Below are 26,416 nucleotides of genomic sequence, written 5' to 3'. Positions count from 1 at the left end.
AATACTTTGAAAAATGCAACTTAGAAATAATAATTTACCAGAACAAGGAGAAAACCTATCTCACTCTAAATTTTCAAGTTAAAACCTGCATTTACATCAAAACATGATAGAATCAAAATAAACCTAATATATATGAAGATGACTATTAAAAATAATAACTGAATAACTTTTGGGTTACAGAACAAATCAAAGAAGAAATTCAAAACTTTCTTGAATGTAATGACAATCAAGATACATCACAAAGGAACTTATGGGACACAGCAAAAGTACTCTTAAGGGGCAAATTTATCTCACTAGGATCCCATATTAAAAAAACAGAAGAAGCTCATGTAAAAAACCTAAAGAAGCAATTGAAGCACCTAGAGGAGCAAGAAAAAGTTAACTCTAAAACAACTAAAAGGACAGAAGTAACAAAAATAAAATAAAAAATATCAGAGATTAGGGCCGGGAGTTTGGCCTAGTGGTAGAGTGCTTGCCTAGCATGCACAGAGACCTGGGTTTGATTCCTCGGTACCACATATGTAGCAAAAAGCCAGAAGTGGTGCCGTGGCTCAAGTGGTAGAGCCCTAGCCTTGAGAAAATCCAGGGACAGTGCTCAGGCCCTGAGCCTAAGCCAAAGACTGGCAAAAAAAAAAATTGAAAAAAAAATATCAGAGATTAAAATAAGATCTACTATACATAAAATTAATAAATCAAAAAGTTGGTTCTTTTAAAGAGTCAACAAAATCAATAGTCCTCTGGCAAGATTAATCAAAAAAAGGAGAAGGGAGACTCAAACAAGATTAAAGATCCTACGGGAACAATCACAACGGATATTCAAGAAATTCAGTCCATTATGAATAAGTACTTCCAGGGCTTGCTTATATTCAAAGAAACAGAAAAATTTAGTAGAAATTGATGGTTTTTAAGTCAGCTGAACAAATTTATTTCATACAATGAGATAGTGAAAGCAATCACAGACATGCCAACCAAAAAGAGCCCAGGTCCAGACGGTTTCACTATGCAATTCTACAAGACTTTTAAAAATGAATTATCACCTATACTCTTGAAACTCTTCCAATAAATAGAAGCAGAGGGAGCCATACCAAGCTCATTTTATGAAGCTAATATCGTACTCATCTCCAAAACAGGGAAAGACCCAACAAAAAAAGAGAACTACAGGGCCGGGAGTTTAGCCTAGTGGTAGAGTGCTTGTCTAGCATGCACGAAGACCCTGGTTCGATTCCTCGGTACCACATACATAGAAAAAAGCCAGAAATGGTGCTGAGGCTCAAGTGGTAGAGCTCTAAACTTGAGAAGAAGAACCCAAGGACAGTGCTCAGGCCCTGAGACCAAGCCCAGGACTGGCAAAAAAAAAAAAAACCCAAAACAAACAAAAAAAAGAACTACAGACTAATCTCCCTAATGAACACAGATGCAGAACTCCTCAATAAAATACCAGCCAACAGAATTCAGAAACAAAGTTTAAAAATTATACACTATGATCAAGGGTTCATCCAACAGATGCAAGGCTGGGTTTAACATCCACAAATCAATGAATGTAGTACATCATATCAATGGAGCTAAGGTTAAGAATCATATGATAATTTCTCAGAACGCAGAGAAGGCATTTGACAAAATACAGCATCCATCATGTTGAAAACAACAAAGAAAACAGGAATAGGAGGTACAGCCTTTAAAATAATTAAAGCCATATATGACAAACCTACAGCCAGTATCATATTAAATGGAGAAAGACTAGAACCATTTACCCTAAAATCAGGAACAAGACAGGGATGCCCACTCTCTCCATTTCTATATAGTGCTGGAACCTTTAGCCAGAACAATAAGGCAAGAGAAGGACATTTGTGCTGGGAAAACGGGGCAGCCACATGCAGAAAACTAAAAATTGATACCAGCCTGTCATCATGCATGAAACATTAACTCAAAATGGATCAAAGACCTCAGTATCAGACCTGGAACCCTGAAACCCTGAAACTGCTACTCAATAGAGTAGGAGAGACATTGGACTTTTTGAACAGAGTCCCAGGGTCACAACAGATTAGAGAGAGATTCAACAAATGGGACTACCTAAAAATAAAAGGTTTCTACACAGACAAAGGCATACCTACTATAGTAGAAAGACAGCCAACCAACTCGGAAAAGATATTTATCAATATACTGAACTCAGACAACAAATGCTGGTGGGGATATGGAGAAAGAGGAACAATTGCACTGCTGGTGGGAATGTAAATTAGTACAGCCACTCTGGAAGGCAGTTCAGAGGTTCCTGAAAAAAACTAAAAATAGATCTTTTCCACAATCCAGACATACCACTCTTGGTCATCTACCCTGAGCATCATAAACCAGGATAAGATAAGGACACCTGCACAGCCATGCTCATTGCTGCCCTAGACACAATAGCCAAGCGATGGAAACAACCCAGATGCCCCACTATAGATGAATGGATACAAAAATGTGGTACATATATACAATGAAATTCTACATAGCCAATAGACAAGATAAAATAATGGTATTCACTGGGAAGTGGATGAATTAGAGCGAATCATGTTGAGTGAGATAAGTCAAAACCAAAGGAACAAAAGGCCCATGGTCTCCTGATATGTGGATATTAGATCCAAACAGTACAAGAACAATGACTCAATATTCAGGTACCCAAGGTTATAGACATGGCATTGGAGATACAAACATAACTACACAGGCATAAAAATCTATGATGGGATATATAATCTATAGACATAATGTTATATGATATAGATTGATATGTATCTATGGCATACAAACCCTCACCTTAATTTTAATTATGTTTTAAAATCTATGTGCCAGTGATTGCATATAGACATTCCCTTCTTGAATACTTATTTGTTAAACATGACATTTGAAATGATATAAAAATCAGTATCAATAAAATAAAAAATAACTACAAAATAGAAAAGTAGTAGCAAGGATGTGGAGAAATTAAAACCCTGCAAAATAAAATAAAATTAATATATGATCCAGCAGTTCTACTTCTAGGTATCTAAGCAAAACAAGTGACAGCAGAAACTTGAAAGACACATGTGCACATCCAGATTCATAGTAGAATTGTTCACAATAGACAAAAGGTGGAAGTGACCCAAGTGTTCACTGAAAGATGAGTGGATCAACAAAACATGATACTGTACATACATACAATAGAATATTCAGCCTTAAAAGGAAGGAAATGTTGACACAGGCTGCAATACAGATGATCCTAAAGACTTTATGCTAAGTGAAATAGGCTAGGCATAACAGTACAAATATTGCATGGTTCCTGCTATATGGTTATATTTGTACTTTGTGCTTATGTAGTAAATTCATTAAGGCCTTTAAGCAGCACTGCCTTTCTGCCACATGCCAGGGAATAAACAATCGAAAGTCAGCATGTAAAGAGTATAAATTAGGGGAATAGAAATGAGGTGATATTCATCAAAGCATATAAAGCTGATGTACAACATGAACATCAAAGCCAGTAATGTGTTATATTGTATTGGAGATTTTTTTTTAGCTTAAAAAAGTAGGTGTTCTTATAACATATACACACATAAAATGGTTAACAAGGGTGCTGGGAGTGTAGCCTAATGGAAGAGTGTTTGCCTAGCATGCACAAAGCCCTGAACTGGTGCTGTGGCTCAAGTGGTAGAGCATGAGCCTTGAGAAAGCCCAAGGATAGTGTTTAGGCCCTGAGTTCAAGCCCTAGGACTGGTTTTAAAAAAATAAGGATGAGTAGTTTACTCCCATTTCACATGTAGTAAAGCAAATGAAAACATTATGTTGCATACCTTAGATATATAAAAATTTAAAAAGAACTTAGACTCTACCCCCACTAAAAGTGGTGGCATTTCCATTGGGGAAGATGAAAATGTTCTTGAGATGGATAGTGATAAGGTATGTATGATTATGTGAATATACTAAGACCAATGAACTATATACTTAAAAAGATTTAAAATGGATTTTTTTGTGGGTCTTGGGACTTGAACTCTGGGCTTGGGTGTTGTCCCTGAGCTCTTCAGCTCAAGGCTACTGCCCTACCCCTTGAGCCACAGTGCCACATCCAGTTTTCTGGTGGATTAATTGGACATAATAGTCTCATAGAGTTTTTAGTGCCCAGGCTGACTTTGAACTGTGATCTTCAGATCTCAGCCTCATGAGTAGCTAAGATTACAGGCATGAGCCACTGCACCTGGCTTAAAATGGAAATTTTTAATGTTATGTATATTAGCACAACAAAAGCAAACAACTTTTCCATAATACAAGGTCCAAATGTCCTCACTAGTTAATATCAAGCATTTAAGGAAAAAAAGAACCAATTGTACACAACCCTAAAACAAGAGAATACTTACTCCTCAATTTGTTTTCTGAGGCCAGCATAATGTGGGTTAAGTCATGGACACTTATGCAAAATAAAGATTTGAATATCAGCACAATTTTCCCATGTACCTAGCACTTCCATTACAGTGTCAGGTTAAGTTTGTAAAATATTTGTTAGGAAATCCAGAAACAAATTTAAAAAATCATACACTATGATCAAGTAGGCTTCATCCCACAGATGCAAGGCTGGTTTAACATTCGCAAATCAATCAATGTAATACATCACATCAATAGAGCTAAGGATAAGAATCATATGATAATTTCTCTGGATGCGGAGAAGGCATGTGACAAAATACAACATCCATTCATGTTGAAAAAAGAAAAAATAGGAATAAGAGGTATATTCCTCAAAATAGTGAAAGCCATATATGAAAAACCTACAGCCAGTATTATACTAAATGGTGAAAGACTGGAACCATTCACCTTAAAATCAGGAACTAGACAGGGATGCCCACTCTCTCCACTTCTCTTCAATATAGTGCTGGAACCCTTAGCCAAAGCAATAAGGCAAGAAATGGACATCAAAGGGATCCACATAGGGAAAGAAGAAATTAAACTATCCCTATTCACAGATGACACGATCCTCTACTTGAGTGACCCAACAAACTCCACTCCCAAACTTCTAGAATTAATAGACCACTTTAGCAAAGTGGCAGGATACAAAATTAACCTTCAGAAGTCAGTAGCCTTCTTGTACACCAACAATACACAAACAGAAGGCCAAATCAAGAAAATGATCCCATTCACAATAGCCCCCAAGAGAATAAAATACTTAGGAATATACTTAACCAAAGATGTAAAGGAATTATTCAATGAAAACTATAAAAGCCTAACGAAAGAAATTAAAGAGGACACTAGAAAATGGAAAGACATCCCATGCTCATGGCTAGGGAGAACCAACATAGTGAAAATGACTATACTGCCAAAATTGATATACAAATTCAATGCAATCCCCATCAAAATCCCAAAGACATTCTTTACGGAAATAGAAGATATAATCCAAAGATTCATATGGAACAAGAAAAGACCTAGAATAGCCAAAACAATTCTAGGCAAAAAGAGCAATGCAGGTGGTATTACAATACCAGACTTCAAACTCTACTATAGAGCCATAATAACAAAAACTGCTTGGTATTGGCACAAAAACAGACCAGAAGATCAGTGGAACAGAATAGAAGACCCAGAAATAGAACCACATACCTATAGTCAACTTGTATTTGACAAAGGAGCCAAAGATATACAGTGGAACAAACACAGCCTTTTCAATTATTGGTGCTGGCAAAACTGGGCAGCCACATGCAGAAAACTAAAAATTGACCCTAGCCTGTCGCCATGCACAAGCATTAACTCAAAGTGGATCAAAGACCTCAATGTCAAACTGGAAACCGTGAAACTGCTACATGATAAAGTAGGAGAGACACTGGAACTTGTAGGCATAGGCAAAAGATTCCTGAACAGAATCCCAGGGTCACAACAGATTGGAGAGAGACTTGATAAATGGGACTACCTAAAAATAAAAAGTTTCTGTACAGATAAAAACATAGTTGCAAAAGTAGAGAGACAGCCAACCAGCTGGGAAAAGATATTCACCAACAATACATCTGACAAATGCTTAATATCCAGTATCTACTGGGAACTCAAGAAACTAATCCCCTGAAAACCCAATAAACGATTCACTAAATGGGCAAGAGAACTAAAGAGAGACTTATCAGAAGAAGAGATTAAAATGGCAGAAAAGCATATGAGAAAATGTTCATCATCCATGGTTATAAAGGAAATGCAAATAAAAACAACCCTAAAATACCACGTTACCCCAACAAGAATGGCCAAGATTTTGAACTCAGACAATGACAGTTGCTGGCGGGGTTGTGGAGAAAAAGGAACCCTACTACACTGCTGGTGGGATTGCAGACTAGTTCAGCCACTCTGGAAAGCAGTGTGGAGGTTTCTTAAAGAACTGAAAATAGACCTTCCCTATGATCCCGCCAAACCACTTCTGGGCATCTATCCTGAACATCATGACCCAGTCTTGCGCAATTGCTAAGACTAATACAATTATAGCGATGCTTGAATTAAGAACACATTGCTCAGGGGCCTGGAGTTTAGACTAGTGGTAGAGTATTAGCCTTGAGAAAGCCCAAGGGCAGTGCTCAGGCACTGAGTTCAAGCCCTAGGACTGGCAAAAATAAAATAAATACATTGCACATATTATAGTAGAAAAAAATCCTATTACCCAGTAGTTTTACCTCTTCTATGTTTATTTCCCTTTTTTTAAAAAAATAGTTTCTTGGCAGTGGTGGGGCTTGAACCCAGGGCCTTGTACTTGTCTTCAGTCAGACATTTTTGTCTTATTTTTTCAATCAGAAATATTTATTTTGCACAGGACTGGTTCCTCAAACCTGATTTCTCCCCAGCTCTAACTCCAGAACTGCTGCAATTATAGCCATGAGCCACTGTATCCAGGCTTGTCTTTCTTTTTCCCTTTTTTTTGGTGATACTAGGTTTGGAATGTAAGCCCTTGAAATTGCTAGGCAGTTGTCCTACCACTGAGACATACCACTTACCCTTTTATTTTGTAGTGTTTTTCTTGATGTTGTTGGGCTTGAAATCTGAGCCTAAGCACTGTTCCTGAGCTCTTCAGCTCAAGGCTACTGCCCTACCTCTGGGTCTGGGAATTGTCCCTGAGCTCTTTAAGTCAAGGGACAACTCCCTACCCTTGAGCCACAGCTCCACTTCCAGAATTCTAGTAGTTAATTGGAGATAAGAGTCTCACAGTCTTTCGTGTTGGGCTGGCTATGAATCTCGATCCTCAGATCTCAGCCTCCAGAGTAGCTGGGATACAGGTGTGAGCCACCACGCCCACTGTTTGAAGATAAGATTTGCTTGGATCCTAATCCAACTATTTTAGTCTTTCTATTGTAGCTGGGATGATAGACAAGCACCATCATGCCAAGTTCCTTCCATTATATGGGAAACTGACTTCTGCCCAGTCTGGCCTGGAACCTCTGACTTACTTCATCTCTGTCTCTCAGATATCGTGGATGACAGACTGTTACTACCATGAAGTCGGGATGGGGTCCTGCAAACTTTTCTGTCTTAGCTAGCTGCAAACTGTGATCCTTTGGATCTCAGCATTCCAAGTCCCTGGTATTGTAGGTGTACCCACCTTTTTCTATAGTTTGATACACTTAATGTTATGTTACAATCGCTTATGATATCAGTAGAGTACAGATTTATAATCTAGGAGCAACAGGCCATGCTATAGTTCAGGTTTGCGGTAAGCGAAACCATCTGCATTTGTGGAAGCTACATTTTTGATGTGTACAAAATTACAGAATCTCCTAATATTTTGCATTTTGAGCCTTACTTTGAGAATTGCTGAACATATAGTTTTGACTCTTCCCTTAGTTGACACAAATTCTACCATATCACAATCCAGTCCTGTAATCTAGTAGCCTTTATTTTACTTCCTTGGTCTACAGATTTCCATTTCAACTCATCATCCTACAGTGGCTTTTCCTCTTAAATCCTGTAAAGGCCAAACTAAAATGACATAGAGAGAATGAATCTAGTGTTATGATCCTCTTAGGTTTCAATGACAATTCAGTCATTAATAGTCAATTGTTGATGAAGTCACAAAGGAAGAGACCCAGAAAGGAGCTGATGTTTGTCTGTAAGATGGACATTATCACTTTCAACTGCATTTATCCTAGGTTTATTATACATAGATTGACAGGCTTCCTACTGCTCTCTAGGTGTAGTTAGATATGTGCCTATTTTAGGATGTAAGGAAACGAACACATGTATAAAATGACTTGTGTTCAATGTATAGTATAAGTAAAAAAAAAAAAGTGTGTGACATTTAATCATTTTCAGACCAATCACTACCACTACCACCACTACCATACTGAGCTTGGTAACAACAGAAGAAGCCTTGATTAGAACTTAAGGGAAACAGATCTGTCTTAAGTCCAAACATTGGTTAGATGCTTTGTCTTCTAAAATGAAATCCTTTTCACAATAATTCAAAAAATGCCTAACCACACCAATGAACTATATATTCTCTATTAGAATGGTTAGAAAAACTGACTAATGTAACTTAACACCCCTCTATACATTATCCTGACAATAAAAAAATCAAATTGCCATCAAAATGAAAAAAAAGAAGTTGGAAAATGTATGCTACACACATTAAGAATAAACAACAAATTTTACTTTTGTGAATTTTACTTTTGTAGAGAAACAGTTTTAAGCACATTTTGTATGTGTCTGTATGTATGTGCCAATCCTAGAGACTGAACTGAGAGCCTGGGCGCTAGCCCTGAGATTTTTTTGCTCAAGACTAGTGCTCTATCACTTGAGCCACAGTTCTACTTCCAACCTTTTGGTGGTTTATTGGACATAAAGAATCCCACAAACTTTCCTGCCAGAGCTGGCTTTGAACTGTGAACCTCTGATCTCAGCTTCCTGAGTAGCTAGGATTACAGTTGTGAGCCACAGGTACTCAGCTTTTTCATTATAAAGGAGTATTTTAGCTACAGGACATACTCTATTCTATTTTGCCAATTCAAACAAATATTTTTAGGAAGTGAATTACTAGTTTTGATTATCTATCATTGAAATATGGATCTTTTTAAAGCTGAGTATTTATAGTATGTATAGTTCTTTAATGTCTGTAGGGAACTGGTTCCAGGACCCCTCTCTACATAAATCCACAGGTGTCCAAGTTGTTCATATAGAATGGCGTAGTATTTGCAAATAATCTGTGTACACTGTTCCCTGTACTTTCTTTTATTGCACACTTTCTAGGCAAGAACTCTACTACTAAGCTGTACCTAGCTCCTTCTCGGTACTGTATCTCTACACTACTTATAATAATTAGTTCAGTTTAAGTGCTATAGAAATAGTTCTTTTTTATTGAGTCTTTTGTGTTTAGGGAATAATGGCAAGTACTAAACATCTGGCTGGTTGACGGTGGCTCACCTGTAATACTAGCTACTTGGGAGGTTGAGATCTGAGGATCACAGTTCAAAGCCAGCCCAGGAAGGAAAGTCTGTGAGGCTCTCATGTCCAATAAACCACCAGAAAACTGGAAGTGGAGCTGTGGCTCAAGTGGTAGAGCTTGAGCCTTGAGCTGAAGAGCTAAGGGACAGTGCCCAGGCCCAGCGTTCAAGTCCCATGATGGACACAAACAACAATAAAATCTGTACATGCTCAGTACAGAGGTAAATTTTCCCCAAAATATATTTAATTATGGTTGCAGCCTTCATTTCCCTATACAAGAGCACTACTACTAAACTCAAATGTTTAAGGCCACTTACCTAAAAATTGATGAGGTTTTAATGTATATTCAAATAGTTCACTAGAGTGCCCATCCTCTACTTTTCCTCCTTTTGTTTCTTTCCTCCCTCCTCTCTTCCCTCTCTTTCCCTCCCTCTTCTCAACAGCTGTTGTTATTCACATACATATAATTCACCTATTTGCCAGTGGTTGCTAATTGGTTGCTACAGATTTCAGAAGTCTAGAATTCCTTTTCTCCTTTCATCTTTCCCAACCATTCTCTTGGGCCTTCATTAAAGTGGCAAGCAATGCTACTGGGAGTCTCTCATCCCCAGATTAGGAAACCGTCGTTTTCTTTCCAGTATGCCAACATCAAGATATGGGCAAAGGATTCACATATCATCTAAAAAGTAACATTTTAACATCCACTTCTTTCATTAGACTGCTTTGATACAATTTAGATATAAAGGAAAAGAAAGGCTCTTAATTCCTTTGTTTATAAACTTTAACCAAAGCTCTCTTTCAATACTAGTAGCAGGGCACCAAAGAACTAGTGCAAGTGGTAGTGAGGTTTGTGTAACTCTATAACAATTACCACTGAGTCTTCTGGCTGGATCTGGGCAGAGCACTGGTAAAACTCTTGGAGAATCATTCCCAGTTGTCTCAGCTCACTGAAATTCAGGGAGAAAAACTGTTAATTATATGCTAAATGCAAAGCCACCATTTAAAAGCTAACTCCCCTGCTGCCTGAGTTCAGAGCATCTTGTAAATAAATTACTGAGACACTCATGTTTTTGCCTTTGTAACTGCTTAGCTTTTCTTCTCAGCTTGGAGTTAGTAGAAAGGTTTCATTCAGAGAAGCAAACATCATCTAGATAAAGCTGCACTAAACAGTACCTGAGAGGCTTGCATTAATGAGAACAAATTAAAGTGCTATTGTTGGTAGTGTTTTGGAGAGTGAAAGCCGATAGGTAAGAAACACTTAAGTATCAACTACACTGCAGTGAAAACCGAAGCTTCAATTAACCCTGGCAATTTCAGAGAGCTCTGAGGGTGACCATCTGTGAGGTAAACAGCTCACAGAGCTCACACATCTTGTTTTAATCTTTCTTTGGATGATTATAATTTCAGGGCATAAATAAGGTTATTAGTAAGAACAGAACAACAACAATAATTACACTAAGTATTTGCAGAGCACTTTGATCATACTGTGACATTAGCCACTGAAGCTTCAAAATGCGAATCTCAGGCTCAGCATTCACTCTCCATGTTGGCCCTGAAGGGTGGCTGTGCCCTGTGGTCACCCAAGAGGCTGGTGGATCTCAGTGGCTAGTTCTTCCCAGGGACCTCATGTACACCTAAAGGAAGACGATACTGTGCTAATTACTCTGGAAGTTGTCTCCACACACATTTTACTGGACCAGAGTGAAATCAGTTTAACTCAGGCAAGTGGCATTTCACATTAGTCCATGCAACAGTAACATTTGGAAATGCTAACTAATTTGGTTAGCTGATAAATGATTTTAAGTTCTGCTCATACTCCATGTGTTCTCAGTCCTTACAAGTGTGGTAAAAAAAAACTCACATTGATGAGATTTGGATGGACTTTTGCTCTTCATGAGATATCACTTTCTTACCAATGGGTAAGAGATCTCTATCTAAACTTGAGATAGAGATGTTTCTATCTATATTCAGTTTACTCAATCACTCTCACAATAATGTAGCAATAAAGCTGCCCTTACAGAAAATGAACTATTACAGAAAAAACAATCAGGTCATAAATAGGTATTAAAACTTTAAAAAGAAAAATTCAACTCGGGCCGGGAATTTGGCCTAATGGTAGAGTGCTTGCCTGGCATGCACAAAGACCAGGGTTTGATTCCTCGGTACCAACATATATAGAAAAAAAAGCCAGAAGTGGTGTTGTGGCTCAACTGGTAGAGCTCTATCCTTGAGAAAGTCCAAGGACAGTGCTCAGGCCCTGAGTTCAAGCCTCATGACTGGCAAAAAAAAAAAAAAAGTGAACTCCATCATCAAAATCTATTTCACAGATTTAACCTATCAGCAGATTTAGATAGTCAGAGGTTACAGCACTGTGTAAATTTTAAAGAACTGCAGTTAGGTTGAGTGACTCCTGTCAGTGGTTCAAGGCAAGACAGGCAAAAAGTTCATGATATTTCCATCACAATTAATAGCTGGGCACAGCAGGATGTGCCTAGTACTAGCTGTAAAGGAAATATAAATAAGAAGATAAACAGGCAGAAAGACTGTTCCAAAAACAACCAGAGTAAAAATGGCTGACATAAGGTTCAAGTAAAGAACACCTGCCTTGCAAGCATGAAATCATAAAGTCTAGTTCAAAATTCAGTATCAGCAAACACAAAACAAAATGAAATGAATCACAATTAGTTATAACCTAAAAATAAATACAGCAAGGCAAATTCTACCATGGATATTACATAACACTTTGGCACACCATATGCAACATAATACACTTAGAAAAGGATCCGAAGCCTGGGTATGGTGTATAAGACTGTTAGGCTCAGCTTCTTAAGAAGTTGAGGTAGAAGGCTCATTGTTTGAGTCCAGCTGGGTAAAAGTTCAAAATCCTGCCTGAATAATAAACAAAAAGCAAAAGGATTGGGGGAATGGTAGAGTACATCCCTAGCAAGTATGTGGCCCTTGACTCAATCCCCAGTACTATCCCAAATCAAAACAAAACAAAAAACCTCTACAACATAGACAATGTACAGAAGAATGAGTACATAGAAGAATGATTAAGGCTATTCTAGGTGTGTCTCAGATGTTTTCTGGTGGAAGCAACATTTGTATTAATATAAAAGAGACAGTACAAAATTCCAGAGACATAAAGGTGAAAGTTAGGGCATTTTTGTAAAGAGATTAAAAGAAATAAAGGCAGGCCAGGAATTTGGCCTAGTGGTAGAGTGCTTGCCTAGTATGCACGAAGACCCGGATTCGATCCCTCGGAACCACATACATAGAAAAAAAAAAGCTGGAAGTGGTGCTGTGGCTCAAGCGTTAGAGCTCTAGCCTTGAGAAAGCCCAAGGACAGTGCTCAGCCCCTGAGCTCAAGGCCTAGGACTGGCCAAAAAAAAGAAAAGAAAAAAGAAAAGAAGACAAAAACTTATAAAAGCATATAGAATATACAGGGACTAATAAAAATAATTTGGTAAAAGCTGCTGACCTTAGTAACTCTGGATATTAGTAAAGATTTCAGACTAAAGACAACAGGAACTATAATTAGCTCTATACCCTATAGGAGAAAGGGTTAACAATTCTGAAAACATTCTACACATAAACTAGAACTGAACAATTAAGACAATAAATGGAGAGGGAAAGCACCAACTCCATGGAATTGGTACTGGAATTGAAGTCATTAGCATGAGTTTCATATACCTATAGTTGTAACATATAGAAGCATCCATAGGTGTGTATATATATATATATATATATATTTGTGTGTATATATACACCTGTGTTGGTACACACACACACACACACACACAAACACACAATTTCTTTCATTTGTCATCTTAGAGAGCCTAGGAATACCCATATCCTACTACAACAAATATACTTAGCACTCAGATCTTGCTTTTTGTTTTTTGATTTTTCCTACTGGGGATTGAACTTGGGACCTTGTACACGGGCCAACTCTTCTTGCACTAGTCATTATTCGAATACAGATTTTGCCTGAGGCTGGCCTCAGACTGTGATCTTCAGTCCAAGAATCCCTATTCCCCCTGTACAGATGGGATTCTTGGCAGCTGTATGTCACAAGGCCTGTGGTTCTTTGAGACAGGTCTTACTAGCTTTTTTGCTTCAACTAGCCAAGAACTTTTTCCTCCTATCTCCATCTCTCATGTTGCTAGAATCACTGATGTGAGCCATCTTGTTGAGCTTCAGATCTTAGTTTCTAATATCATTATTTAATTAAAAAAAAAAAAAGAACCAGGGGATCCTAGGATAAAAGACTGGTCCTAGAAATGGAAATGAGAATGGAAAGTAAGGAAGTAGTGAAACAACAAAACAAGCTGACCTTACAGGTATGTGAAAAGTCCATAGAGCTTGCTAAAAAAATTCAGAGCATGTGAGCAACAAATTAACAAAATAAAAAGTGTTGAGTTACAATTCAAATATCCATGTATTAATACTGATTGATATAAAGTAACTATTATTCATATGCAGAAAAGAGTGTAACCATGCAGTGGAGAAACTTCCTCAGCCAAGTGGTCATAGTTATTAACACCAACTGTGACAGGTCACGTTGATAGCATGCCCTCTTTGTATGATAAGAAAGGCACTTAAACTTCGAGGTAAAAGCAGACACCCTAAAAACTTTACAAGAAGGAATAGGAGATACACTAGGCTTCCTAGGCACAGGTCGAAACTTTCTTAATAAAGACCCAGAAACACAACAAATTAAAGAGAGCTTGGACAAATGGAACTGCATTAAATTGCAGAGCTTCTGTATGGCAAAGGACATAGCTAGTAAGTTAAATAGAAAGCCCACGGAGTGGGAGAAGATCTTCACTAACTATACGACAAAGGCCTCATATCTAAAATATACCTACCGCTAAAAAATTGAATCTCTCCAAAACAAATCTCTAAAGAAACAACCATCTGATTAAAAGATGGGCCAAAGACGTAAGAAAGACTTCTCTGAAGAAGAAATAAGAATGGCCTATAGACACATGAAGAAATGCTCCACATCTATGGCCATAACAGAAATGCAAATCAAAACAACTCTGAGATTTCACCTCATTCCAGTTAGAATGGCCAGGATCAAGAAATCCAACAACAACAGATGCTGGCATGGATGTGGCCAGGAGAGATCACTACTACACTGTTGGTGGGAGTGTAAACTTGTTTAACCACTATGGAAAGCAGTATGGCAATTCCTCAAAAGACTAAACATAAAGCTCCCCTATGACCCAGCAATTCCACTACTGGACATTTACCCATTGGTCCAGAAACAAAGGCACACTAAATCCACTAGCACAACAATGTTCACTGCAGCACTATTTACCATAGCAATATGGAACCAACCCAGATTCCCCTCCGTTGATGATTAGATCAACAAGATGTGGTATTTATATGTAATAGAATTCCATGCTGACATCAGAAAGAATGACATCGCCCCATTTGTTAGGAAATGGAAAGACTTAGAAAAAATCATATTAAATGAAGTAAGCCAGACCCAAAGGAACATAGGCTCAATGGTTTCCCTCATCTATAGTAATTAGTACACATCTAAAACTCTTCTAGCAGAGGATTACAATAGCTCAAACCCTAGATACATAAGGCCATATAGGATGAGGCCAAATTAATGGACCTCTAGGACATGGAAACAAGAGCTTAATTATAAGTGACTGTTATTCTTGTTTCATATTGTTACAGTATCTCACTTTGTTACCTGGTTTATTATGTAGATGTTTACTTGTTAATTTGAAATAGGAAGGGAAAAATGAGGGGAGAGGGTGGGGGAAAGGGAATGGGGGCAAAAACATAAGAAGGGATATCAATGTGTAAGATGTAATGCACCCTCTATCTGACAAATATAATTGTAACCTCTCTACATATTGACATTAAAAAAAAATCCAACACAAAAAAGAAAAAAAAGGGGCCGGGAGTTTGGCCTAGTGGTTAAAGTGCTTGCCTAGCATGCATGAAGACCCAGGTTCGATTCCTCGGTACCACATACATAGAAAAAAAAAGTCAGAAGTGGTGCTGAGGCTCAAGTGGTAGAGCTCTAGCCTTGAGAAAGTCCAAGGACAGTGCTCAGGCCCTGAGCTCAAGCCCAGGACTGGCAAAAAAAAAAAAAAAAAAAAAAAAAGGGGGGGGGCACTTAAACCCAGTTCCTTCTCCCCAAATGCCTATCTTCAGTCTAAAGACAAAACAATGTCAGTAAACTCTAGTTGAGAGATATTCTTTAAAATATCTTACTGGTTTTCTCAATACTGTCAAGGTCATCACAAACATTTCGAAAACAGTCGGAGCTAAAAGAAACCTAAGGAGAGAGGACATATTTTGAAAGTTGTATTCATCAACTCAGGTTGTCATATCTTTCACTGGAAAGATGTTTTCGTTCTTACAGAACAAAAGTTTATTTTTTATAGGCCAAATCAAAGGTGAGAGAAAAGAGCAGAGGATGTAAGAAGAGGAAAAGAGGATTTTTTAAAAAAAATCTTAGTGGGCTTTGTTTTATTTTTGTTTTGAGACAGGTCTTGCCTTATAGGCTAGGCCTGGACCTGCCATGTTTCCCCAGGCTACCCTTAAACTTACAATTCTCCTATTTTATCCTCCCAAATGATGGGATTACATGTGTCTCTTATTGTGCCCAACTGAACTGTTTTTATAAGGATACAAGCCCTATTAAACTACGCCCAATTCTCATGATCTTTGATAGTCTTTATTATCTCCATAAAGGCAGAGCTCTAAATATAATCACATTGGAGAGCTGAGCCCCTAACTTAAGAATTTTAAGAAGATAGATGTAGTTCATAATAAAAACCTTCTTGGAGCTATAAGTGACCTTAGCGTTAGGATAGGATAACATGGTGCAAATTTAGGATGAAGTCAATTAGGAGAAAAGAATGCTAAAATGATTTTTTTTAAAGTCTTGTTCCATTATTAAGTAGCTGGATTAAGGTTCATTACAATCAGTCTCACTACTTCCACCCCTCCACCACCATTTATTGAGTCAATATAGTCTCTCACCTTTGAAACCAATCTGGGTTATCTGTTACCTACAATCAGAAGTAACCTAACTGACAATACACTTCTTAATTTCTTCTACAGCATGGTAATTTGAGGGTAAACATTTGATTTGATCTGGATTAGACCTAAACTTGGAGGATAGAAAGTAAGGTGATAATAGGATTATGGAATTGAGGGGAATATAACTGATGACCACGGACTAAGCCCAGGCTGATTGGGAAAACAAAGAGTGCTCCAGGTCTACACAGCTCAGTGGTAGAATGCTTTATCTACCATGCAAGAGGGCCTAGCTTTGATCTCAGCCCTGCCAAACAAGCAATGAAGGGAGAGGCAGGCCAGTAAGGTTTGTCATGGCTGAAGTTGGATTTAATAGAAACAAGGGGGAGGAGAACAGATAGAAGATACTGATTAGTATTTAGACCAGAATTAGCCAGTGTCTCTTAGGAACAAAAACAGTAACACAGCAACAATGAAAGGGAAATACTGCTTTTAATGAGAGGTCCTTACAGTGTGGCTAAAACCTCAAGCCCACAAACTCCTAGGCAAGAGAAACACTTTGACACTGACAGCTGAAATCTGTACTCCCATTCACAACCTCGGTTACAGACACTTGGTTTCTGAAGGTCAGTTTGAGATTTCCATTCTTTCATCTTCAGGAACATCTCCCATTAGGTACATCTCCTAAAACTGGGTTTGTTGAGCAAAGGTCTTATGACAATTTTTTAAACTGTGTTTTTATTATGATAATAATCTTAAAAGGAAACCAGCACAAGCACATACAGAACAGCTACTTGGTTTCAGTGCCTGTGTTTGCAGTTATGATCTTGTTGGCAACAAGCAGCACAGATGTGATATGTAAATGATGTATCTGAGTACAGCACACTGTAAAAAGATTCCACAGTATTTTGAATAGAGAAAAGTGGTGAGGGAATTGAGCAGACACAGAGCACACAACAGCACAGATGGGCTGAAGTCAAAAGAACCTGTGTGGTGATGGTCACTGCCTGGTTTATAATGAGCTGAAATTTAGCTTCAGCAAAACACTAGCAGTTACAGTATAATGCTGCCAGTTTGAGTTTTATTGCTTTTATGGTTATATTTGTATTTATTTTGATTTTATGGTTGAATAGGTATTCTGTGCACAAAGAGCTTACACCTAGATTTAAGCCAGATGCCAGTGGCTCATGCTGTAATCCTAGCTCCTCAGGAGGCTGAGAGCCAAGAATCTTGGTTTGAAGCCAGCCTGGGCAGGTAAGTCCACGAGGCTTGAGTCTCCAATTAACTACCTAAACAGCCAGAAGTGGAGCTGTGGCTCAAGTGGTAGAACACTAACCTTGAGGAAAAAAATCAAAACAAAACAAAAAAACTCCTCAGGGACAATGCTAAGGCCCAGGACTGGCAACAAACAAGCAAAACAAATATTAAAATACTTTAAGTGAAACTTGGTATCTGAGAATCTTTTCCTTTAAATAGAGCATTCTCAACATGGACATACAGTAATTGAAGATTCTGTACCAAAGCATTCTGCTCTTACTTCTCCTTAATACCAGAAATACCCTCAAGGGCAGAATAACCTAATGACCCTTAAGAAGCAATTTCAGGGGCAGTTGAAGGATTAGGACTAAGTTAAATCCATGACCTGTCATTGTTGTATTTACTCAACAACCCCTGGTAGGACATTTACCTTGGCCAATTTCAATTTCATCCATAAAAGCTGGCTGGATGTTTTTTAAATATAGGAGAAGGTAATGAAATTTCCATAGTGCTGGACTTCTAGTAGCTGATATTACAGTGCTATTCCCCAGAGCTTCAGGAGTACCAAAGAATCCAACCATCCATTTTAGGCTGGGAGCTGGTGACCCAGGTCTGTAATCCTATCTACTCAGGAGGCTGAAATCTGAGGATTAAAGCTCATAGCCACCCGAGTGGGTAGGAAAGGCCTTGAGACTCTTATCTCCAATTAACCACCCAAAAGTAAAGCTGTGGCTCCAGTGGGCAGAGCACCTGCCTTGATTTTGGTTCACACCAAAAATTCTAGCTATTCAGGAAGCTGAAATCTGAAGTTTGAGGTTCAAAGATGGTATGGGCAGGAAAGTCTATGAGACTTTTCTCTCATTAACCACCAAAAAGCTGGGCATAAAGATATGGCTTAACACTAGCATAACGATGTTCACTGCAGCACTATTTACCATAATGAAGATATGAAACCAATCCTGATGGCCCTCAGTAGATGAATGGATCAAGAAGATGCGGTAGTTAAACACAATAGAATTCTATGCTTCCATAGAAAGAATAACATCACTCCATTTGTAAGGAAATGAAAAGACTTGGAAAAAATCATTAAATGAAGTAAGCCAGACCAAAGGAACATAGGCTCAATGGTTTCCCTCATTTGTAATAATTTATACATATCTAGCACTCTCCTAGCAGGGGATTACAATAGCTCAAAAGCTATGTACATAAGGTCATATAGGATGAGACTACATGAAATGAACTCTAGGAGATGGAAACAAGAGTTTTATCTTGCATGATTGTTGTTCTTAATGTACTATGTGCAGTTATTTCGTTGCTCTTTTTTCCCTTTATGGTTAATCTTATGTGGTCACTGTATCTGATTGTATTACCTGGAATATTATATATAGATTTATTTGCTTATTTGAAATAGGAAAGAGAAGGAGGAAAACAGATGATTGGGAGGGAAATGAGGACAAAAACATGAGAAGGGGTATCAATGTGTAAGAAGTAATGCACCTACTACCTGATGAATGTAACTGTAACCCTTCTATACATTATCCCCACATTAAAAAAAAAAAAAAGAAAGAAAAAAAGATATAGCTCAAGTGGTAGAGCACCAGCCTTGAGTGAAAAAGCTAAGGCAGTGGTCAGGCCCTGAGTTCAAGCCCCAGTATCAACATTAAAAAAGAAGAAGGAGGAGGAGAGAAAAAGGAGGAGGCCAGGAGAAGGAAAAGGAAGAGGAGGAGGAAGAGGAGAAATTTAAAAAGAGGTAATTTAAACAGTTTTAACTAATCTCAACTTCCTAAGGAAGTCAGGTTAATTTATCAACAAAGTTGTGTGGTGTAGTATGTGTATACAAAGAGCGCTTAATGGAGAACAAGATAAACCCGAAGTTCAACCCCTGGTCCAGCCACCTATTTATTTTGATTTCTGGAAGAGTCACTCTGCTTACTTACACAGTTAAAATAGAAATCATTCTTATGTCACAGTGTTCTTAACAATGAAAATGATACACTACAGCTTCAAAAATGTGAAATTATTCAATGAATTCTGTAACATTTTTAAAGGGCACTGCTTAGAGCCTGAAAAGGAAAAAATAAACACAATATATTAAGGAATAATTACTCCTCATCTACTACTGCCTAGTAATTAGATGTTGATGCTGTTAATTAGGACAAGCAAAACTGAAAGCAATACCAAGTGGCTTGCTTGCTACAAGAGTGCAAGCAGGAAGCAAAATGTGGCAGCCTAGTGTTCCATTTTCCTTCTAGTGAATGGCACCAGCTGATCAGGTGGATACAGCATAAATGGGAAATGGTCTCACTGTCAAGGAGCCAGAAAAAATAAAGGTACCTACTTATTTATATACCTCTGAGATTGGAGGAAAGGGAGCAGGGGAAATTCAAAATGGAATGGGGTAGACTCATGTGGAAGAAGTGTCTCAGCACAGGCCCCCAGTAGGGAGACCTATGACTTGAAGCCCTGGGCTAGGAAAGCAGCTAGATTTATGAACGTTAAGTTGTCTGCCAGTAGGCTTGGAACCTCTTTTTCTTTCCCTTCTGCTCAATCCCCCACAGAGAAATGCTCTGGAGAGGCACCAATACTGGTGAGAGAAGGCCCAAGAGGCCTTCCAGACAAAGCAATGACCTGAAAGATCGCACAGAGGTTCCATTTGAAGCCAAATGCCTCACCACCAAAGAAAAAAGAATCTAATTCTTCTCTCTCTCTTTTTTTTTTTTTTTTTAAGGCTAGAGCTCTAGCTCTTGAGCCTTAGCACCACTTCCAGCTTTTTTCTATATATGTGGTACCGAGGAATCGCACCTGTGTCTTGGTGCATTCTAGGCAAGCACTTTACCACTAGGCCAAACTCCTGGCCCCATTTAAAACCTAGTATCCTTTTTTTTTTTTGCTAGTCTTGGGCCTGGGCACTGTCCTTGGGTTTTCTCAAGGCTAGAACTCTATCACTTGAGCCACAGCACCATTTCTGGCTTTAATTATTCTTAAAGACATACTAGGGAGGTATCCCAAGAAACCAATATAAGCTTAAAAAAATATCAATAAATTGAAGCATTATTTAGTGTGTGTGTGTGTGTGTGTGTGTGTGTGGCAGGGGGAAGGGAGAGGGTGGGTCCAGTAGCTCAGTTGGGAGAATCTTTTTTTTTATATATATTATTTTTTATTTATTTTTTTTTTTGCCAGTCCTGGGCTTGAGCTCAGGGCCTGAGCACTGTCCTTGGACTTTCTCAAGGCTAGAGCTCTACCACTTGAGCCTCAGCACCACTTCCAGCTTTTTTGTATGTATGTGGTACCAAGGAATCGAACCCGGGTCTTCGCGCATGCTAGGCAAGCACTTTAACCACTAGGCCAAACTCCCGGCCCCAGTTGGGAGAATCTTTGCCTAGCATGGGCCAAGAGGGAGGCTCTGGGCTCCATCCCAGTGCTGCAATCAATCAATCAACCAACCAATGTTTAGAGAATGTGATATATGCTGCACAGTAAGCTATTGAAGAATAATAATTGAGAATATTAATAATATCTTTAATCTCCAAGGAACACATCATGCAGAGACACTCTAGTAATCTCCAATCTATAAAAGGTCTTATTCTTAAAATCACTGTAAGACAGTTAAGTACTCAGAAGTGCATTTTCTATAGGAACATTTTAAATGGTAATTAAGATACCAGGCTAGTTCACACAGCTTTTTAAAATCCATAATGTTGATGAAAAGAAATGTGTTTGTTTATTTCAAATGGCCTTAGAAAGCTGGCAAATTCCATTTTCCCAAATAGCTGAAACACTGCCAATCCATACTGCCTGGGGCAACTTCAATCTTATTTAATACAAAACAATCTGATTAAATGATGATTCTTTTAAAACAGCAATAACCACAACAATGCATAAACCTGTCACCTACTCTCCTGCTACAAGGCAACATAAAGAGTGTTTAAAAGGTGATGCTGTTTAACTAAAAATTAGATTTAAAAATTCTCCTGCTACAAGGCAACATAAAGAGTGTTTAAAAGGTGATGCTGTTTAACTAAAAATTAGATTTAAAAACAAGTGTTGTAGCCTCTAACAGACTGTATTAACAAAACATTTCTGAAATTCTGTTTGAAAAGAATGTCCTCTGAGCAAACCGGCATTCTTTTTCAAATTCTCAATGGTGGCAAACTCTGCTGTAAGATAATACCCTTTGTTTTCAGAGAAAGCTTGTTCTTGTTGCTACACATTCGCAGACTCCTAATATAACCAGCCCGGAGGATCAGATTCATTAAGATAACAGTTTCTAGTGAGTTCAGTCTCCTTAAATAGTCTTCAACAGTCATACTTCTAGTCAAATTCACAGTACATATTGTAATACCACAAATGATGGTATCCTTACTGCAGACTGTTGTAAAATGCCAAAATTATTCAGAAATATGAGCTAAATGTTTTCAAAAAGTATTCTTTTTTTAAAAGGAAAATATATGCAGCAGAGGGGGAATAATCCCTTTATAAATGAAAAAATAAAATAATATTTAGCACCATAGGTGTAAACTTAGCCAAAAATGTGCAGGACTGTTAAAAAGAAAGTTATAAAACTCTATAGGAAGACAAGGACAAAATTCAGTAAACAGGAAGATAGTTACATGGGTTCCTGGAGCTGAAGATTCATTACTATAAAAATGTAAATTCTTGCCAAAATCATCTATAAAATTAAAGTGATTCCAATCAAAATTCCAGAAATGGTTTTGGGGAACTTGAACAAGTAATTTAAGAGTTCATCTGGAAGGATCAACATGTAAGAAGTGCCAGGAAAATACTCAGAGGGAGAGTGGTGTGGTTGTGGTGGGGTGGGGTGAGAGGGTAGGGGAAAGGATGCTTTCCCTTCCCAACATTAGAATACACACTAAAAAAAAGTCAAGCTGGGCCACATTGCTAACACCAGGAAATAACCAAAACAAATGGCACACAATAGAAAGTCCAGACACTAGTCAAAATATAGATAAGAATTTCACTTGTAAAAGTATTTTAAATCAGTGGGATAGAGCTAACTTAGTGAAAGAAGTATATTAAGAAAGCAAGCTACCATTAAAAACAGAAGAAAGTTATATCTTCATCTAACATCAAAATAAATTCCACATCAATTAAATTTCTAAATGTAAAAAAAAATCACATCTTAGATCAAGAAAATCATATGTGAATATTTCTAAAAATTAAGATACTGTGTCTCTTAAACATAATACCAAAGCTCTAAAGCATAAAAAAGGGAAACTAAAAGACAAGTAGATTGCTTACACAGAAATGTATGTGAAAGGCCGGGAGTTTGGCCTAGTGGTAGAGTGCTTGCCTACCATGCACAAAGACCCGGGTTCGATTCCTCGGTACCGCATACATAGCAAAAGGCCGGAAGTGGTACTGAGGCTCAAGTGGTAGAGCTCTAGCCTTGAGAAAGTCCAAGGACAGTGCTCAGACCCTGAGCACAAGCCCAGGACTGGCCAAAAAAAAAAAAAAGAAATGTATGTGAAAGTAAACTATAAAGAATGGTGAAAATATTTGCAAACCATTACAATGTTTGTTACTTATATAAGGAATAAATTTTAAAATGTGCTAATGCATTCTAAAAAATAGGAAAATAAATCAAAGGATAGCTAGATACTGGGATCTCTTTCTTAGGAATAAAATACGCTACTGAGCAGTCTTGCTTTCTGACTTCAGTGATCAGAATTGGGTCACCAATGATTCTCAAACTGATTTTTTTTTAGCTTTTTTTTTTTCCAGAGCTGGGGACTGAACTCAGGGCCTTACACTTGCCAGGCAAGGGCTCTTCCGCTGAGCCAAACCCCCCACCACTCAAACTGATTTTTGATAAGAGACTGGTTGCTACAATTACTTTGGAAACTAGAGGTTCACAAAGTATGGCCCAGAGATCTCTGGGGACCTCTAAGACCCTTTCAAGGGTCTTCAGGAGGTCAGAATTCTTTTAATAAAATCAGCACATTTTTCGCCTTGTTTTGGTTTTACTGCCACAACTCCTGCACTGGTGAAGTGCAGGGTGGATAAAAGGCTGACATGGGGAAATCTTAAGCAGTGGCTCCAAAACTGAATGAGAACACAGAACTCAATCTCTCACACTGGGTCTTGCCCTCACAGGGAGAAAAGACATATTCACTTAAGAATTTCTTTAATGAAGCCATAAAAACTGTTTCATGAAATGCCAGTTTTACTTTGGCATTTTCTCAAAAATAAACAAAGTCTGCCTGTTAAGAAAACAACTGATACCACATTTTGCCTGGGATAAAATTAAACCTTTAAATCAAAAATAGGAATTGGGATGGGCCAGGAGTTTAGCCTAGTGGTAGAGTGCTTGCCTACCATGCACAAAGACTTGGGTTCTATTCCTTGGTACCACATACATAGAAAAATAGCTGGAAGTGGTGCTGAGGCTCAAGTGGTAGAGCTCTAGCCTTGAGAAAGTCCAAGAACAGTGCTCAGCCCCTGAGCTCAAGCCCAGGACTGGCAAAAAAAAAAAAAAAAAAAAAAAAGGAATTGGGGAAAACCTGTGTCCACTTCTGTGAGCTTAACATCCTTCCAATATCCACACACTGTTCTGCTGAGAATAGGCTCTTCAACACATTCATTATATAGTGAAATCATATTTTCCAATGACCAAAACATGATGTACTATCATGTAAACTCATGCACAGGGAGTGAAAGATTCACTGAAGTGTAAGACAGATTGATGAACTCATTTAAATCAGGGTCTCATCATGTAGTCATGCTGGCCTCTTGAGTGTACATATAAACTTTTTTTAAAAAATAGCAGTATTACTCATACAGGGAGGATTTCATTATTACATCTCCACATGTTTACACTATATTTCAATAATTCTCATTTCCTCTATAATATTCCCTACCCTCTTTCTGCCAACTCTTCCTCAACAGGTTTCCTTTTTTCATTTATGAACATTGTATGTATATATGTACACAAATGCACACTCAAGCTAGGAATGGAACTTGAACTTAGGGTAATCAACTTTTTGCTCAAGTCTGGTACTCTACCACTTGAGCCACAACTCCACTTCCAGTTTTTTGCTGTTAAGTGGAGATAAGAGTCTCTGATTTGTCTGCTCAGGGTATATTCAAATCTTAATCATTAGATTTCAGCTCACTCCCAGAAAAACTAGGATTAAATTTGTAAGCCACAAGTACCTTGCTACAATGTGAACTTTTGTGGCTGTACGCTGGTACTGGGACTTGAAACTCAAAGCCTTACACTCTTACAAGGCTTTTTTGCTCAAGGCTCATGCATTTGACCACATGAGAGATAGCTCTATTTCTGAATTTTGCTAGTAAGTTGGACATGAGTCTCTCAGATTGATATGCTTAGGCTGGCTTTGAACTTCAATCCTCGGATCTCAAATTCCTAAGTAGCTAGGAATACAAGCATAAGCCTATACTCAGGTTTTGAAAATATAGCCTATGATATAATCAGAAAAGTTTATGAAGGATTAGTACACCATTGTTTATATACTATATTGAAAACTACAAACTAAAAATAATTTAGTGTTTATTACTATTATTTTTTGAGACAAAAACGAGGTAAGTTTTATGTTTCCCAAATTGATGGTCCTTTATTTATTGACTGCATTTGAACTTATTGTCTTGCACTTGGCTGAGCATGTGTGCCTGGTGCTTTACCACTGGAGCCACATCTCCAGGTCCTCCTCACGCTTCCTCCTTCTTGAGATACACGTTCCCAGTTTATTACTATTATTATGTATGTCCATAGAAAAGAAAATTATGAAGCTATTAAAAGTTGCTAAAATGTCAGGAGCATGGCCTAGTAGAGTGCTTGCCTAGCACTCTCAAAGCCCTTGGTACCACATACACAGAAGAAAAAAAAAAAGCTGAAAGTGGTATTCTAGCTCAAGTGGTAGAGTACTAGCCTTGAGCTGAAGAGTTCAGAAACAGCACTCAGGCCCAGAGTTCAAGACCCACTACTGACAAAAAAAAAAAGAAAAAGAAAAAGTTGCTTAAAAATTCAATGTATTAATATGAAATCTGTAGCTTGTAGGCTGAGTGGAAAGATAAAATAGTATGTATGGTCTCGCTTCCAGAAATTAACATTTATGTACCAAGAAATACACATTGGACTGGAGGTGTGGGTCAATGGTAGGGCCCAGCAGAAACACTGAATGCAAGTGCAAGGCCCTGATAGTCTTACACTGAAGAGCTCAAGGGTAACGTCCAGACCTAGGGGTAGGGTGGTAGCCTCGAGCTGAAGAGCTCAGGGACATAGCCCAGGCCAAGTTCAAGCCTCATGACCCATAAAAAAATGAAAAAAAAATAAATTAAAAAAAAAGAGTGCAAGGCCTTGCACACACAACACACCCACACCCACACACACTAACAGAAGGTGGAAAACAAACCACTGCAATGCCAAATTCCAGTTATCTAGAAACTTCCTATTCACCAACTATGGCAGGCACTCGCTACTGTGCTTTTTTGGGGGGTTTTCATCCAAAATTATTCTTAAATATACATATTCATGGGTATAGGGTTATGATTAAATCAGGATAATTAGCATTTCTATCTCTTTAAACATTTATCATTTCTTAGTGTTGGAAACCTTTGGGCTGGCTCTTCTAATTCTTTATAATAAATTGCTGTGACTAGAGTCATGCTGCCGAGCTGTAGAACTCTAATCCTTGCCCCTCTTTAGTACCTACTCTGCTTTAGTATTTCCCTATATTCTTCATGCCTTTCCTCTCCCTTTTCAAAGCTTCTG

The 26,416-nt window shown here is 38.1% G+C and overlaps 1 protein-coding gene across 1 annotated transcript in view; it reads right to left on the bottom strand.

Annotated features, from left to right (window-relative positions):
• The window catches only part of Mettl8 (methyltransferase 8, tRNA N3-cytidine), an 86,693-nt gene that overhangs the window by 47,241 nt on the left and 13,036 nt on the right, over positions 1–26,416 (bottom strand). The gene's annotated exons all lie outside the window — the stretch shown is intronic.

Source organism: Megascapheus bottae, chromosome 12 (genome assembly GCF_031878675.1).
Source record: "Megascapheus bottae isolate mThoBot1 chromosome 12, mThoBot2.hap1, whole genome shotgun sequence".
NCBI lineage: Eukaryota > Metazoa > Chordata > Mammalia > Rodentia > Geomyidae > Megascapheus > Megascapheus bottae.
This window is presented reverse-complemented; position numbering and strand designations above follow the sequence as displayed.